The sequence below is a fragment of the Canis lupus genome, chromosome 18 (assembly GCF_003254725.2).
Source record: "Canis lupus dingo isolate Sandy chromosome 18, ASM325472v2, whole genome shotgun sequence".
Taxonomy (NCBI): Eukaryota; Metazoa; Chordata; class Mammalia; order Carnivora; family Canidae; genus Canis; species Canis lupus.
The window spans coordinates 49047789-49063876 of NC_064260.1; the positions used below are offsets into that span (position 1 = coordinate 49047789).

Here is a 16088-nt window from a genome sequence, read left to right on the forward strand (position 1 = left end):
AGAGAGAGAAGCAGGCTCCATGCAGGGAGCCTGACATGGGACTTGATCCCAGGTCTCCAGGATCAGGCCCTGGGCTGAAGGCAGCGCTAAACCACTGAGCCACCCAGGCTGCTCCAGGCCTTACAAGTTTTGTATTACAATTGTTGTGCTATTTTAGGTTGGCCAATGGTATTCTTGGTATGTTTTGTGTGTGTGTGTGTGTGTGTGTGTGTGTGTGTGTGTTAGGGGGATGTGTTTTTATTTATTATTATTATTTTTTTAAATTTATTTATTTATTCATGAGAGACATAGAGGCAGAGACACAGGCAGAGGGAGAAGCAGGCTCCCTGCAGGGAGCCCGATGTGGGACTGGATCCTGGATCATGGGATCAGGACCTGAACCGAAGGGTGGCGCCCAACCACTGAGCCATCCAGGTGTCCCACAGGGGAATATGTTTTTACAAAAAAACTTTTGTCTTTCAGAAATCTGTACTCAAGAACAGGTAGACAGAACAGTAGGATTTCTGGATTTGCTTTAAAGAAATCCAGAGGCAGTGGCAGGGGTAGACAAAAACAAGCTTGGCCCTCACTTGATAATTGTTGAAACTGTTTTGCTTGGTTATCCAGGAGTTTATTGATTTCATTAACTTTTATATGCTTGAATTTTTTCATAAAAAGATATTTTCAGGCAGCCCGGGTGGCTCAGCCGTTTAGTGCCGCCTGCAGCCCAGGGTGTGATCCTGAGACCCGGGATCGAGTCCCACGTCGGGCTCCCTGCATGGAGCCTGCTTCTCCCTCTGCCTGTGTTTCTGTCTCTCTATCTCTCTCTGTGTCTCTAATGAATAAATAAAGAAAATCTGAAAAAAAAAAAAAGATATTTTCAGAGTAAAAAAAGGGGGGGTTTCTTAGTGATAATAAAGACAGTACATGCATTTTTTTAAAAAGAGGTTTCTGTATAGCCACAATAGGCAGCTGCGATAGTATGTTCCTTTCAAACTGGGGAAGAATTGAAAAAAGAACAAAAACAGAAACGGACCTTGAGAAAGATTACTCTAGTTTCTGAGGCCGACTCTGGGATATTTTTGGCCCAAAGAGAACACAGGATTCGACAGGCCCGGAGCTCCCCAGAGGCCTAGTTCCTGGGCTTTTTATTAATAGTGGCTGCTAAGCGGCCCTGGGGAGCTGCAGTCTCGGGGAGCAGAGCACAGGAGGAGAATGAGGCCTCTACGCTCTGGCTGGAACTGCTGGCGGGCGTGGGCTTCCTTACCGTGGCCCAAGAGCCCAGTCACTGGGGCACAGGTGACTGTAGCGACCTGGTGGCCCCATGGACAGCAGTCCTGCCTTTGCCCCTGCCTCACCCGGCCTGCAAGGTGACACGGGGACGTGCGCAGGGAGGTGTGTAAGGTCAAGGCCACAGAGCCCTGGGAACATACACAGCGCAGGGCTGATCCCAGAGGGGAGCACCATGGGACTTAAGTGAGGAAGAAAGTGACCTTGGGCTGGGACCTGCAGACCGCCAGCTGTTGTGTTCCAGGGAAAGGAGAGGGAAGAGCATTTGAGACAAGCCTGGAAAGCCTACTTGCCATGATTGTGGAGTAGAGGATGCAGGTCTCTGCAGGTGTGCCCTGGCCCAGCCCACCTGCTTTGGCAGGCTGTGAAATCTGGAGGGGAGGGGTGGGGGGTGTCGCAGCCTGGGATCCCTGGTGGGCAAGATGGGAGCCGGCAGTGGCGGGAAATCTCTAACTTCTAACTTCAGAGAAATGCAAATTAAAATAAATAGCATTATCTACACGCTCTCCTTTAGGACTGAGAAACATGAAGAGAGCGGATAGAGACAGACAGCACTGATGGTCCCTAGAGACAGGACTCCACTCCCATGCCTGGGTAGGAATAGATAGATGCCAGTAAGCTTTTTTGGGGCGGCTCTGCAAGTGACACCAATGTCACCAAAATGTCACAGGTGCCTGCCCTTTGACTCAGTTGCTTCACTACTAGGGATCTACAGAGAGAAATCAGAGCTCAGAGAGGCCCACTCACAGCCAGTGCAGCTTTATTTATACCCGCAATGGTGAAAAGGGGCTCTAAGGGCCCGTGGGGCGCGTTCATCACCGAGACAGAGGAGGTCATCTCTGTATCTCCACAGGCCCAGAGGCTGGAAGTGGAGTGAGTCAGGGGAAGGAGCACAGAATTCCCGAGGCTTGTTTTTTTGTTTTTGCTTTTTTAAAGATTTATTTATTTATTCATGATAGACACATAGAGAGAGGGCGGAGACACAGGCAGAGGGAGAAGCGGCTCCATGCAAGGAGCCCAGGTGGACTCGATCCCACGACTCCAGGATCACGCCCTGGGTCGAAGGCAGGCGCCAAACCACTGAGCCACCGAGGGATCCCCTGTTTTTGTTTTTTAAATATTTTATTTAGGGATCCCTGGGTGGCTCAGCGATTTAGTGCCTGCCTTTGGCCCAGGGCATGATCGGCGGAGTCGGGATCGTCCCACATCAGGCTCTATTGGAGCCTGCTTCTCCCTCTGCCTGTTCTGCACCCGCCCCGTCTCTCATAATAAATAAATAAAATCTTTTTAAATAATAAAGATTTATTTTTTTTTTGGAGCGAGAGAGCAGGCAGCGGGGCAGGCAGAACAGAGGGGGGTTCACTGAGCAAGGAGCCTGGTGCAGGGCTTGATTGCAGGACCAGCCCAGGACCCCGGGATCATGATGTGAGCTGAAGGCAGACAGCTGCCCAGGCCTCAGCGCCCTTCATTGAGGCTTGTAAGCCAGCCTGGGTGGCTCCTTAAGTACAGATTTAGGAAGGCCTAAAAGCAGGCCCAGTTTCATGGGTGTCCACCCATGCTGTTACAAGAGCCAGCAATCAGAGTGGCCCTGTGGTTGGTTTAATGCTCAGCTGTCACCGTCCTCAAATGCTTAATCATTTTCAAACAAGAGTCTCTGCATGTTCATTTTGCCTTGGACCTGACAAATTATGCATCTAGGTCTGCCTGAGGCCACAGGGTGCATCAAAGTTGTTGTGACTCAGAAGGTGACCTTAGGCACACCGAAGAAGGACAGACAGGAATGAAGTTTAAAGATTCTTGAGGAAGAATTTGTGATGGGTTGAGGACATGGAAAGGAAGGGCCCACTGGGAAGGGCATGCGGGAGCTCATACCCATCTACCCACCCATCTATCCACCCATTTACCCATCCATCCACCCATCTACTCACCTATCAATCATTCAGCTAACATTTCTGAGACCCAAGATGAGTTAGGTGGGGTTACAAAGGTTTCTACCTTTGGGAACTTATGCTCCATTGAAAATATAACCTAGCCTTACCCATGCTAGGTCATGCACCCTGGGTCCCCCTCCTTGTTTTTTCTCCTTTGCCCTTTCTTTTCACACAAAAGAGTGAATTTGCTGCTTGTCTGCTTCTCCCACCAGAATGAGGGCTCCTGAGGACAGGGCTTGGTTTAAAGGCTCTATTACTGCAGGAGTTCCAGTATCTAGAACAATCCTGGCACATTGGAGGTGCTCAGTACATATTTGTCTGATGAATGAATGAATGAATGAATGAATGAAGAAATGAATGAATATGGTTCAGATCAGGGCTGGATTCAGATTTCTTTTGAGAGAGAGAGTGAGAGAGAGAGAGACCACATGCACAAGCAGAAGAGGAGTGAGAGCCAGAGGAGAGAGAGAGAGAAAATCTTAAGCAGACTCCACCCCCAGCACAGAGCCTGATGTGGAACCTGATCCCAGGACCCTGAGATCATTACCTGGGCTAAAACCAAGAGTTGCCCACTTACAATTGAGCTCAGGAGCCCCTAGATTCAGATCTTTTGAAAGCCCTCCTTGCTAAAAGGATTAGGGTGACTTCCTCATATGTAATTTAAAAGATACATACTAAAATGGAGTATAAGAAAATCCTTCAGAGTTTTAATTTTCCCCTTGGTGGTTATTTGCTGCTTTCTTGGACATAAGAAATATAACACACACACACACACACACACACACACACACACACACACACACCTATTTTCTGTGTGTCCCTGCTCCACTGGCCCCTGAAACTTGCCTTTCTTCCTGGTGGGTAGCTCAGCCTCCATTTCACCTGGGAGGGCCCTCTGGTGAGGATTTGGGAGGATCAGAATGGGGTGTAGTGTGGCCGGGTGGGGCTCGAGGAGCAAAGCTGGTGACGGAGGCAGGGCCAAAGCAAGAGGCTTGGAGCCATATCTAGGTTGAAAGGCAGATGGAGGTGAGCCAGAGAAGGCATCTGAGAACAGGTCCCAGCGGAGGAGGAAAACCTGGGACCAGAGTGACTCACAGGTTACAGGAGGAGAAGGCTCCCGGGAGAGGAAGATGAGGCAATAGTGAAATGTAGCACAGGCCAACAGGATGGGATCTAGAGAAGGAGGCAACTGTGGTTTGCCAATTGGCCTCTGCTGGTCCAGGGAGCTTGTGGGTCACAGTCACTAATGAGCTTCGGGAGGACTCGTGCTGGAGGTGAAGGACAAGATGCAGGATGAAGGGGCCCCTGAGGATCTCACATTCTGCAGTCTCCCTGGTTAGCTTGTTCCTGGCATACAGCAGGTGCTCAATAGATTCTTAAAAGTTCTCCCACCCCTCCGAGATGAGTTGGTGTATTTGACCTTCCTTTTATTTTTTATTTTTTAAAGATTTTATTTATTTATTCAGGAGACACACACACACAAAAGAGAGAGAGAGAGGCAGAGACACAGGCAGAGGGAGCGGGCTCCATGCAGGGAGCCCGATGTGGGACTTGATCCCGAGATTCCAGGATCAGGCCCTGGGCCGAAGGCTGCGTTAAACCACTGAGCCACCCAGCTGCCCGACCCTCCTTTTATAAATGAGGAGGGCATGCTAGGGACAGGAGGGGACAGGCCTGGGGCAGAAACTGGGGCAGGGCAGTGACCTGAGGCCCAGCGGTTTGTGGAGATGGAAAGCAGATATGCTTGCTCTGGCTTAAACCTAGAATCTTCAAGTGTTTCCTCTTGGGATAAGGACCAAAGGAACGTGTCATTGGACTCGGCAGAGCCAGTGCTTTTCTCAGGCCTTGATATTTGCAGTCATCCTAGGTCTTTTTAAAGGAAAAGAAAATATGGAATACATTGGAAATGTGAGGATAACACCATGTATGAGTAGGAAGGTGCAGTACAAGCTGGAGGTCTTGTACAAATGGTCCGCGGTTTACCAGCTGCCCTGTGCTGCTCCAGGGGGCTCGTGGGTGTGGGTGCCCCCAACTCTTTCAACAGGTCTCCCCTAGTGTTGCATTGCTGCAGAACGCAGGAGGATGCTATGGGCAAAAAAGAGGTCCAAGCTGCTATCTCAATGTCTCTGCCTCTAAGATTTGACCCTGGGTGCCTGAGAAGTGAGCCCATTTATAACAAGAGACCCCAGAGTCCTAGGAATGTTTGAAGGCCCTCCTCTCTCATCCTTCATTCTCTGGGACGCTTTGTACCAAGTGTCAGCTCTCGGAAAGGCATCCGGCTCTCATGCACAGTAATGTGTGTCGGATAGGATTTTCAGTAAGTCAAAAACAGGACTCTCAAATACAAAGTGAGCAAATGTCAAAGATTTAAATTTATCTGTGAAGGAAAGAAAAAATAAATAAATAAATTTATCAGTGAAGGACCCAACAGGATGGTGGGAGGAGGAGGATTCTAGAGGCTGAGTCCAGAAGTTCTGACAGAGGAGAAAGCTGGAACATGATGGCTAGGGAACTATTTCGACTCTGTGAGTTAACAGAAAGTATGCATAGGGGCTCTGCCCACCCCCACCCACTCCCGCCCCTGCCCAAGAGCTCCTGAAATCCTTGCAAACTCCTAAGCAATAAGAGCGCTGGCACCATCTGTCCAGGCGACTCTGGGGGGACCCCGGGCTGGGGCTGGTCAGCAAAAAGACCAAGTCAGTATGAGAAGCTTGAAATTCTTGGTCCCCCTAGCCCCATTCTTCAGAAAACAGAGAGGGGCTGGAAATGGAGTTAGCAATCCCTCATGCCTACATGAGGGAGCCTCCAAGACACCCCAATAGCACAGGCTGGTGAATGTACCCACGCTTGGAGAGTGATGCATGCCAAAGCCATGGAGACAGAAGCTCCAGACTTGCCCTATGTGCCTCCACTGGGCTGTTCATCAGCATCTTTGTCATATCCTCTAATAAACCAGCAAGTCTAAGTAAGTGTGTCCCTGAGTTCTGTGAGCCACTCCAGCAAATTCCTTGGACTCCAGGAGGTCGTACAGGGGTTGGCCAGAGCACACATAACACCTGCTCTGAAGTGGTGGGCACAGGGAGCCTTTGGTGAGGATCAAGCCCTAGCCTGTGGGATCTGCGCTATCTGGGTAGACCATGTCAGAATGGAGTTGAATTCCTAGACACCCTGCAGGTGTCTGAGAATACCTATTGCTGTGGGAAAAACCTCCCGTGTTTGGTGACTAGAAGTATCAAGTGAAGTGCTATGATGGTGAGTAGATGAGTCACAGAGCAAACAGACACAGGCAGGAAGAGCTGCGTTTTCCCTACACAGGAAGGTGGAAAAAAATCTGAAGTTTATCCTAAGTAGGTACAAAACTCCTTAACATCCTACAGGGCAATGAAATCATACCTTTGAGTCTCTTTTCTTTCTTTTCTTTTTCTTTTCTTTTCTTTTCTTTTCTTTTCTTTTCTTTTCTTTTCTTTCTTTTCTTTTCTTTCTTCTTTCTTTCCTTCCCTTCCCTTCCCCTTCCCTTCCCTTCCCTTCCCTTCCCTTCCCTTCCCTTTCCTCCCTCCTCCCTCCCTCCCTCCCTCCCTCCTCCCTCACTCTCTTCCTTTCTTCTTTTTCTAAAATTTTGTTTACCTGACAGGGCAGGCACAAGCAGGGGGAGCAGCAGAGGGAGAGGGAGACAGGCTTCCCAGGCGGCAGGGAGCCCGACAGAGCTCTTCTCCAGGACCCCAAGATCATGACCTGAGCCGAAGGCAGACACTTCACCGACTGAGCCACCCAGGTGCCCTGGAATACTTTTTTTTTTCTACTTTTTTTTTTCCTTGCATCTAATGCAAAGGATTTCTTTGGACAAAAATCTACTGGTTAACACTAGAATCTTCTTAGAGTCTGGGGCCTGTGCAGAATACGTTTCCCCAGAGAAGAAGCAAATCCTTGGATGGGCCAGTTAGACAACAAGCCCATGAAATAATATTCAAATACCCTTTTGCCTTGTTGCCACATTTCAGATTATTTTTCTTAACTTGTGTGAGTCAGGAGTTTGTAAATGGCTTTGGGAGGTTCAAGAATTAAATTATTTTGGTTTACATGCGTGCATTTTTTCTGGGGAAAAGGTTGAGCTGCCAGTAGATTCTCACTTGACCCTCCCAGCATAAAAGCCACTGACCCAAGGCGCTAGCTGCCCATCTTCTTCTCCCTCCAAAGAAATTTCCTTCTTGACACAGAGTCTTCTGCAATGCTCTCACTTGGATTTCTAGGCACCTACTTGCAGGCGCTGTGGGGCAGGGGGTCAGTCACCTCTTCCCTATATTTGAGGTCCCAGTGTCCAGGCTGGTGCAGTTCCAGCTAGGGACAGTCAAGCTGTCAACTTCCAGGAGTACCCACTGGCTGTCACCAGCTTTGTGACCAGCACGTGCTCTGGTCCCACTACAAGCTCAGGTCCAGGCCCCAGTGCACACTCTCCAGGCAGGCTGGGCTAGTTTGCGCAGACCTCGGAGATGACCGGGATCTGAAGTCCGAATGGGCCCTTGAACTCTTCTGACATTTTCCATAAAGAGTTCCAGATTTATTTAAAATAAAACTCTACAGTTCAAGAAGCCCAACTTTTTTATCCATGGCTGGCAAGTAATGCCTGGTCTTGGCAGTCTGGACTTTGGAATAAACATCTGTTGAAAGAGTGGATGTGCCTCATGCTGATCGCAAGCTCTGGCTGACAATCATATCTGCATTTCTGATGACTAAACCAGGAAATAAGTTATTCTGACTACATTTTATTGTTTATAAACAAAAGCTTTTATTATTTTTTAAAGATTTTATTTATTTATTTGACACAGAGAGAGAGCACAAGCAGGGGAGCAGCAGGCAGATGGAGAGGTAGAAGCAGGCTCCTAGTAGGAGGAGGAGGCTGATGAGGGCTTGATCCCAGGACCCCGGAGATCGACCTGAGCCCAAGGCAAGCGCTTCACTGACAGAGCCACCCTGGTGCCCCTTAATTTTTAATTTTTGAAATTGAGGCCTACCATGCAGGTAGCAAGAACAGTAAGGCATAATCTGAGGGATATAGAGCCCTGCATTTTCATATTACTCCACTGAGCCCGCCTGTGCCTCCTTACTCTGTTTCTCAGTCACCCATCACTGCAATTATTATGCACATTTGTTATAGAAATCATACAGCAAGGGCAGCTGGGTGGCTCAGTCAGTTGGGTGTCTGCCTTCAGCTCAGGTAATGATCTCAGGGTCCTGGGATTGAGTCCCATGCCGGACTCCTGCTTAGTGGAGCCTGCTTCTCCCTCCACCGTCCCCATCTTGTGCTCTCTCTTTCTCAAATAAATAAACAACAAATAAATCATATAACATATAAATATTTTGTGTGTTTGTTTGGTTTTTCTTTATATGATATAAGATCTGTAGGATCCATCCACTTGTGTTGGCACTCTATTCCTTTTTTTTTTTTTTAAGATTTTATTTATTTATGAGAGACACAGAGAGAGCAGAGACACAGGCAGAGGGAGAAGCAGGTTCCCTGTAGGGAGCCCGATGTGGGATTGATCCCGGATCCCAGATGCCCTGAGCTGAAGGCAGATGCTCAGCCACTGAACCATTCAGGTGTCCCTTTATTCTTTTTTGTTGCTCCTTATTGCTCTACTATATGGAGAAATCACAATATATTTATCCATTCTATGTCGATGGCCCCATGGTTGTTTCTGGATTTTTGTCCATTTGAGTGAAGCTTCTTTTTTTTTTTAAGATTTTATTTATTTACTTGAGAGAGAGAGAGAGAGAGAGAGACGAGCACAGAGGGAGAGGGAGAAGCAGCGCCCCACCGAGCAGAGAGTCACCAAGTCCCAGAGCCCCGAGATCATGACCGGCTGAAGACAGATGCCAACGCCTTAAGCCATCCAGGCACCCCTTGAGTGAAACTTCCCAAACATTCTTGTACCAGCGTCTTTGCGCAGACATGTGCTCTTATTTCTCTTCAGTGATACTCAGGAGCAGGATTACTGACTGGGTCATAGAGCAGCCTATTCAAATAAGAATACCCTTTGGTTGTTACTAGGAGTTCCTGTCCAAAAAAATACACAAGAAACAACAGAGAATGCTTGAAATAGATAAAGGTGCATTCAAATTGTATAATATCATAAAGCAGTGAAGGACGTAGGTCCAGACCAACTGATTTCCAAAATGTACTGTGAAGGGGGAGGGTAGGAAGCAAGTTCCAGAACCGTATACACAACTTAGTTTGGTGTCACTAAAAGAGAGCTCTAAAATAAAACTGTGTATTTCTAGATATACATAAGGTGTGATGTAAGAAGTGCAAAAAGTCTGGAAGAAGATCTTCCAACACTAAGGATGTTGGTTACTTCTAGAGAGGGGAGTTGGATGGAGGTGGGAAGGGAGGGGACGAAGGGGCTTCCAGGCAGCTTCCATTTATCCCCAAGAGAATCCATCCGTTGGGGAAAATGAATAATGTTAAATTAAGAAGAGAAGATGAGCACTTCATAGGCCCTACTCTACGACTTTCATTTTGTAAAAAGCAGGAAAGGAGGGTCTTAAGATCTATAGAAAGCAGCACAAAGGACAGAAAGGAGGGGCGCCTGGGTGGCTCATCCCCTTAAGCAGGTTAAGCATCAGACTCTAGGCTTCCCCTCAGTTCATCGCTGTCCTGGGAGGAGCCCTGCTTCCCCTCGGGGCTCCCTGTGAGCCGCCGGGAGGTGCCCTCTCTGCACTCCCCCCACCCATACTCCCTCTCGCTAAAATAACTAATAAGTTCTTAAAAAAGAAAGAAAGAGAGAAACGAAGGAAGGTAGGAAGGAAGGAAGAGAGGGAGGAAGAAAAGACCCACCAGAAAGGAAATACCCCCCAGCGTTAGGCCCTGAGATTCCAGGCAACCTTGTAAAGCTTTTTATTTTCATTTGACGGTTCAGTGTTTCCTGCGCTTCCACGACGAACGCACTTTACTGTGTGATTCGAAAACGTGATGAGGACGGACCAGAGCAGCGATGCGCGGCGCCCACCCCGACCCTGCGCCGCCAGCCGCGCCGCCCCCGGGCGGGGACCCCGAGCTCGGGCCCTCGCTCCCCGGGCCGCGCCGCCGCCCCTCCCCCTCCCCCCTCCCCTCCCCCCCTCCCCCCACCCACACACTCGAAGCGCTAACCAGCTGCCCAGCGCGACCCTGGGACGCAAATGGAGCTGTGGGTGGGCCCCGGGGGGATGGGTGGGGGGCGTGGGCGCCCTCCCCTGCCCCCAGGACCCCCGGCACCCAGGCGGGCTGCTGCGTCGGTGGGTCCCCCTCCGCGCCGTCGTTTCCGCGTCCCCGCCCCCCGCCGAACTTCCCCCTCCCCTGCCGTCCAAAGCGAGTGATCGCAAGGAAATCGCTCGTCTGGCAGCCAATGAGCGTCCAGGCAATTTCCCTCTTTCCCATTCCACACCAGTCTTGGCGGGTTGGCCCGCCCGGCAGGGGACCCGGGGGCTGTTCCGGATCAGGGTCGCGGACCTTAGGGAAGGTGGAGTGTCCTGCATCCCAGACCTATTGGAAGACCCGGAAGAAGGGGTTCATCAGTCTCTGGGAGAAATCTGGGGAGGGAAATCTTGGAGCAGGTGGTATCTGACTTTGAAGGAGAAGTGAAATTTTTCCATAAAGGAAAAGAAGACCGGGCTGTATTTCAGGGTCAAGTTCAGAGCGGGAGCTGGGCTCCTGCAACCTCCAGGCATTGGAAGCTGATGTGTGGGTGCTCTAGGCATCCGCCAAAATGTCCCTTTGACACACAATGGAATATCCAGCCACAAAAGGGAAAGAAGTCCTGATACCTGCAAAGACAAAGATGAATCATGAAAACACGAAAGGAGCCTGACACCAAGATCATATAGTGCTGGATTTCATTCATATGAAACATCCAGAGTAGGCAAAGCTGTAGAGGTAGAAAGTAAAGTAGTGCTTGCCAGGGAGGCAGCAGGTATGAGAGGAGCACTGCTACTGGGAATGGGGTTTCTTTTAGGAGGGGATTTGTGGGAAATGTTCTGGAATTGCATCATGGTGGTGGTTGCGCAACCTCTTGTATATATTAAAAACCACTGAATTGTATACTTTAAAAGGATGAATGTTATAGCACGTGAGTCATATCTTAGGTTTCTTTTGGGGGGGAGCACTCGCAAGGGGCAGGGACGGGCAGAGGGAAAGAGAGAGAGAGTCCTAAGCAGTCTCCTCCGCACTCTACATGGAGCCTGATGTGGGGCTCGATCTCAGCACCCTGAGATCACACCCTGAGCCAAAATCAAGAGTCGGATGCTTAACCATCTGAGCCACCCAGGTGGCCTTATAGCGTAGATTTTTTTAAATGGGGGAGGGTTATGAGCAGAACCCCAGGTGGATGCAGCATTGGCCTGGCTGCTGCCCGTTTTGCAACAGAGGAAAGTGTACCAGCTCTGGGCCACGCAGTGGGCAGGGCTGCAGCTAAGCCAGAACTCAGGTGCCCTGTGAGCATTTTCTCTGGAGTCAGGACTAGGTTTGATTTACCGCATCTCCCTTCCTAACGTCTAGCTCATGGCTGTGCACAAAGACAAGCGGTGAGTGGGGAAGGCACCCTGAGCAGGGAACAGTAGGAACAGATGTCCAGAGGCTGGAAGTGGAGTGAAGTCTTGAGGGAAGGAGCACAGAATTCATCGAGGCTTGTTTTTTTGTTTTTGCTTTTTTTAAAGATTTATTTATTTATTCATGATAGACACATAGAGAGAGAGGCGGAGACACAGGCAGAGGGAGAAGCAGGCTCCATGCAAGGAGCCCAATGTGGGACTCGATCCCACGACTCCAGGATCACGCCCTGGGTCGAAGGCAGGCGCCAAACCACTGAGCCACCGAGGGATCCCCTGTTTTTTTGTTTTTTAAATATTTTATTTAGGGATCCCTGGGTGGCTCAGCAGTTTAGTGCCTGCCTTTGGCCCAGGGCATGATCCTGGCTGGAGTCCTCGGGATCGGGTCCCACATCAGGCTCCCTGCATGGAGCCTGCTTCTCCCTCTGCCTGTATTTCTGCACCCCGCCCCCCGTCTCTCATGAATAAATAAATAAAATCTTTTTAAAAAATAATAAAGATTTTATTTATTTATTTATTTAGAGCCCAAGAGAGAGCACCAGCAGCGGGGGCGACAGGCAGACAGAGAGGGAGACACAGGTTCACAACTGAGCAAGGAGCCTGGTGCAGGGCTTGATTGCAGGACCAGCCCAGGACCCCGGGATCATGATGTGAGCTGAAGGCAGACAGCTGCCTGAGCCTCCCAGGCGCCCCTTCATTGAGGCTTGTAAGCACAGCCTGGGTGGCTCCTTAAGTACAGATTTAGGAAGGCCTTCAAAGCAGGCCCAGTTTCATGGGTGTGCCACCCATGCTGTTACAAGAGCCAGCAATCAGAGTGGCTCAGCTGTCACCGTCCTCAAATGCTTTTTTTTTTTTTCTTTTTTTTTAAATTTTTATTTATTTATGATAGTCACAGAGAGAGAGAGAGGCACAGAGACACAGGCAGAGGGAGAAGCAGGCTCCATGCACCGGGAGCCCGACGTGGGATTCGATCCCGGGTCTCCAGGATCGCGCCCTGGGCCAAAGGCAGGCGCCAAACCGCTGCGCCACCCAGGGATCCCCGTCCTCAAATGCTTAATCATTTTCAAACAAGAGTCTCTGCATGTTCATTTTGCCTTGGACCTGACAAATTATGCATCTAGGTCTGCCTGAGGCCACAGGGTGCATCAAAGTTGTTGTGACTCAGAAGGTGACCTTAGGCACACCACGAAGAAGGACAGACAGGAATGAAGTTTAAAGATTCTTGAGGAAGAATTTGTGATGGGTTGAGGACACGGAAAGGAAGGGCCCACTGGGAAGGGCATGAGGGAGCTCATACCCATCTACCCACCCATCTATCCACCCATTTACCCACCCATCCACCCATCTACTCACCTGTCCCTCCATCCATCCACCCATCTACTCACCTATCAATCATTCAGCTAACATTTCTGAGACCCAAGATGAGTTAGGTGGGGTTACAAAGGTTTCTACCTTTAGGAACTTATGCTCCATTGAAAATATAAGCTAGCCTTACCTACCCCATGCTAGGTCATGCACCCTGGGTCCCCCTCCTTGTTTTTTCTCCTTTGCCCTTTCTTTTCACACAAAAGAGTGAATTTGCTGCTTGTCTGCTTCTCCCACCAGAATGAGGGCTCCTGAGGACAGGGCTTGGTTTAAAGGCTCTATTACTGCAGAGTTCCAGTATCTAGAACAATCCTGGCACATTGGAGGTGCTCAGTACATATTTGTCTGATGAATGAATGAATGAATGAATGAATGAATGAAGAAATGAATGAATATGGTTCAGATCAGGGCTGGATTCAGATTTCTTTTGAGAGAGAGAGAGAGTGAGAGAGAGAGAGAGACCACATGCACAAGCAGAAGAGGAGTGAGAGCCAGAGGGAGAGAGAGAGAGAAAATCTTAAGCAGACTCCACCCCCAGCACAGAGCCTGATGTGGAACCTGATCCCAGGACCCTGAGATCATTACCTGGGCTAAAACCAAGAGTTGCCCACTTAACCAATTGAGCTACCCAGGAGCCCCTAGATTCAGATCTTTTGAAAGCCCTCCTTGCTAAAAGGATTAGGGTGACTTCCTCATATGTAATTTAAAAGATACATACTAAAATGAGTATAAGAAAATCCTTCAGAGTTTTAATTTTCCCCTTGGTGGTTATTTGCTGCTTTCTTGGACATAAGAAATATAACACACACACACACACACACACACACACACACACACACACACCTATTTTCTGTGTGTCCCTGCTCCACTGGCCCCTGAAACTTGCCTTTCTTCCTGGTGGGTAGCTCAGCCCTATCATTTCACCTGGGGAGGGCCCCTCTGGTGAGGATTTGGGAGGATCAGAATGGGGTGTAGTGTGGCCGGGTGGGGGCTCACAGGGGAGCAAAGCTGGTGACGGAGGCAGGGCCAAAGCAAGAGGCTTGGAGCCATATCTAGGTTGAAAGGCAGATGGAGGTGAGCCAGAGAAGGCATCTGAGAACAGGTCCCAGCGGAGGAGGAAAACCTGGGACCAGAGTGACTCACAGGTTACAGGAGGAGAAGGCTCCCGGGAGAGGAAGATGAGGCAATAGTGAAATGTAGCACAGGCTTCCAACAGGATGGGATCTAGAGAAGGAGGCAACTGTGGTTTGCCAAGTGGCCTCTGCTGGTCCAGGGAGCTTGTGGGTCACCACAGTCACTAATGAGCTTCGGGAGGACTCGTGCTGGAGGTGAAGGACAAGATGCAGGATGAAGGGGCCCCTGAGGATCTCACATTCTGCAGTCACTCCCTGGTTAGCTTGTTGCCTGGCATACAGCAGGTGCTCAATAGATTCTTAAAAGTTCTCCCACCCCTCCGAGATGAGTTGGTGTATTTGACCTTCCTTTTATTTTTTTATTTTTTAAAGATTTTATTTATTTATTCAGGAGACACACACACACAAAGAGAGAGAGAGAGAGGCAGAGACACAGGCAGAGGGAGAAGCAGGCTCCATGCAGGGAGCCCGATGTGGGACTTGATCCCGAGATTCCAGGATCAGGCCCTGGGCCGAAGGCTGCGTTAAACCACTGAGCCACCCACGCTGCCCGACCCTCCTTTTATAAATGAGGAGGGCATGCTAGGGACAGGAGGGGACAGGCCTGGGGCAGAAACTGGGGCAGGGCAGTGACCTGAGGCCCAGACGGTTTGTGGAGCATGGAAAGCAGATATGCTTGCTCTGGCTTAAACCTAGAATCTTCAAGTGTTTCCTGCTTGGGATAAGGACCAAAGGAACGTGTCATTGGACTCGGCAGAGCCAGTGCTTTTCTCAGGCCTTGATATTTGCAGTCATCCTAGGTCTTTTTTAAAGGAAAAGAAAATATGGAATACATTGGAAATGTGAGGATAACACCATGTATGAGTAGGAAGGTGCAGTACAAGCTGGAGGTCTTGTACAAATGGTCCCGCGGTTTACCAGCTGCCCTGTGCTGCTCCAGGGGGCTCGTGGGTGTGGGTGCCCCCAACTCTTTCCCAGCAAGGTCTCCCCTAGTGTTGCATTGCTGCAGAAACGCAGGAGGATGCTATGGGCAAAAAAAGAGGTCCAAGCTGCTATCTCAATGTCTCTGCCTCTAAGAAGTTTGACCCTGGGTGGCCTGAGAAGTGAGCCCATTTATAACAAGAGACCCCAGAGTCCTAGGAATGTTTGAAGGCCCTCCTCTCTCATCCTTCATTCTCTGAGACGCTTTGTACCAAGTGTCAGCTCTCGGAAAGGCATCCGGCTCTCATGCACAGTAATGTGTGTCGGATAGGATTTTCAGTAAGTCAAAAACAGGACTCTCAAATACAAAGTGAGCAAATGTCAAAGATTTAAATTTATCTGTGAAGGAAAGAAAAAAATAAATAAATAAATTTATCAGTGAAGGACCCAACAGGATGGTGGGAGGAGGAGGATTCTAGAGGCTGAGTCCAGAAGTTCTGACAGAGGAGAAAGCTGGAACATGATGGCTAGGGAACTATTTCGACTCTGTGAGTTAACAGAAAGTATGCATAGGGGCTCTGCCCACCCCCCCACCCACTCCCGCCCCTGCCCCGCAGAGCTCCTGAAATCCTTGCAAACTCCTAAGCAATAAGAGCGCTGGCACCATCTGTCCAGGCGACTCTGGGGGGACCCCGGGCTGGGGGCTGGTCAGCAAAAAGACCAAGTCAGTATGAGAAGCTTGAAATTCTTGGCTGCCCCCTAGCCCCATTCTTCAGAAAACAGAGAGGGGCTGGAAATGGAGTTAGCAATCCCTCATGCCTACATGAGGGAGCCTCCAAGACACCCCAATAGCACAGGCTGGTGAATGTACCCACGCTTGGAGAGTGATGCA

The 16088-nt window shown here is 49.6% G+C and overlaps 1 long non-coding RNA gene across 1 annotated transcript in view; it reads left to right on the plus strand.

The window, feature by feature from the left end:
* The window catches only part of LOC125752880 (uncharacterized), a 40088-nt gene that overhangs the window by 22231 nt on the left and 1769 nt on the right, over positions 1 to 16088 (plus strand). The window lies entirely within an intron of this gene.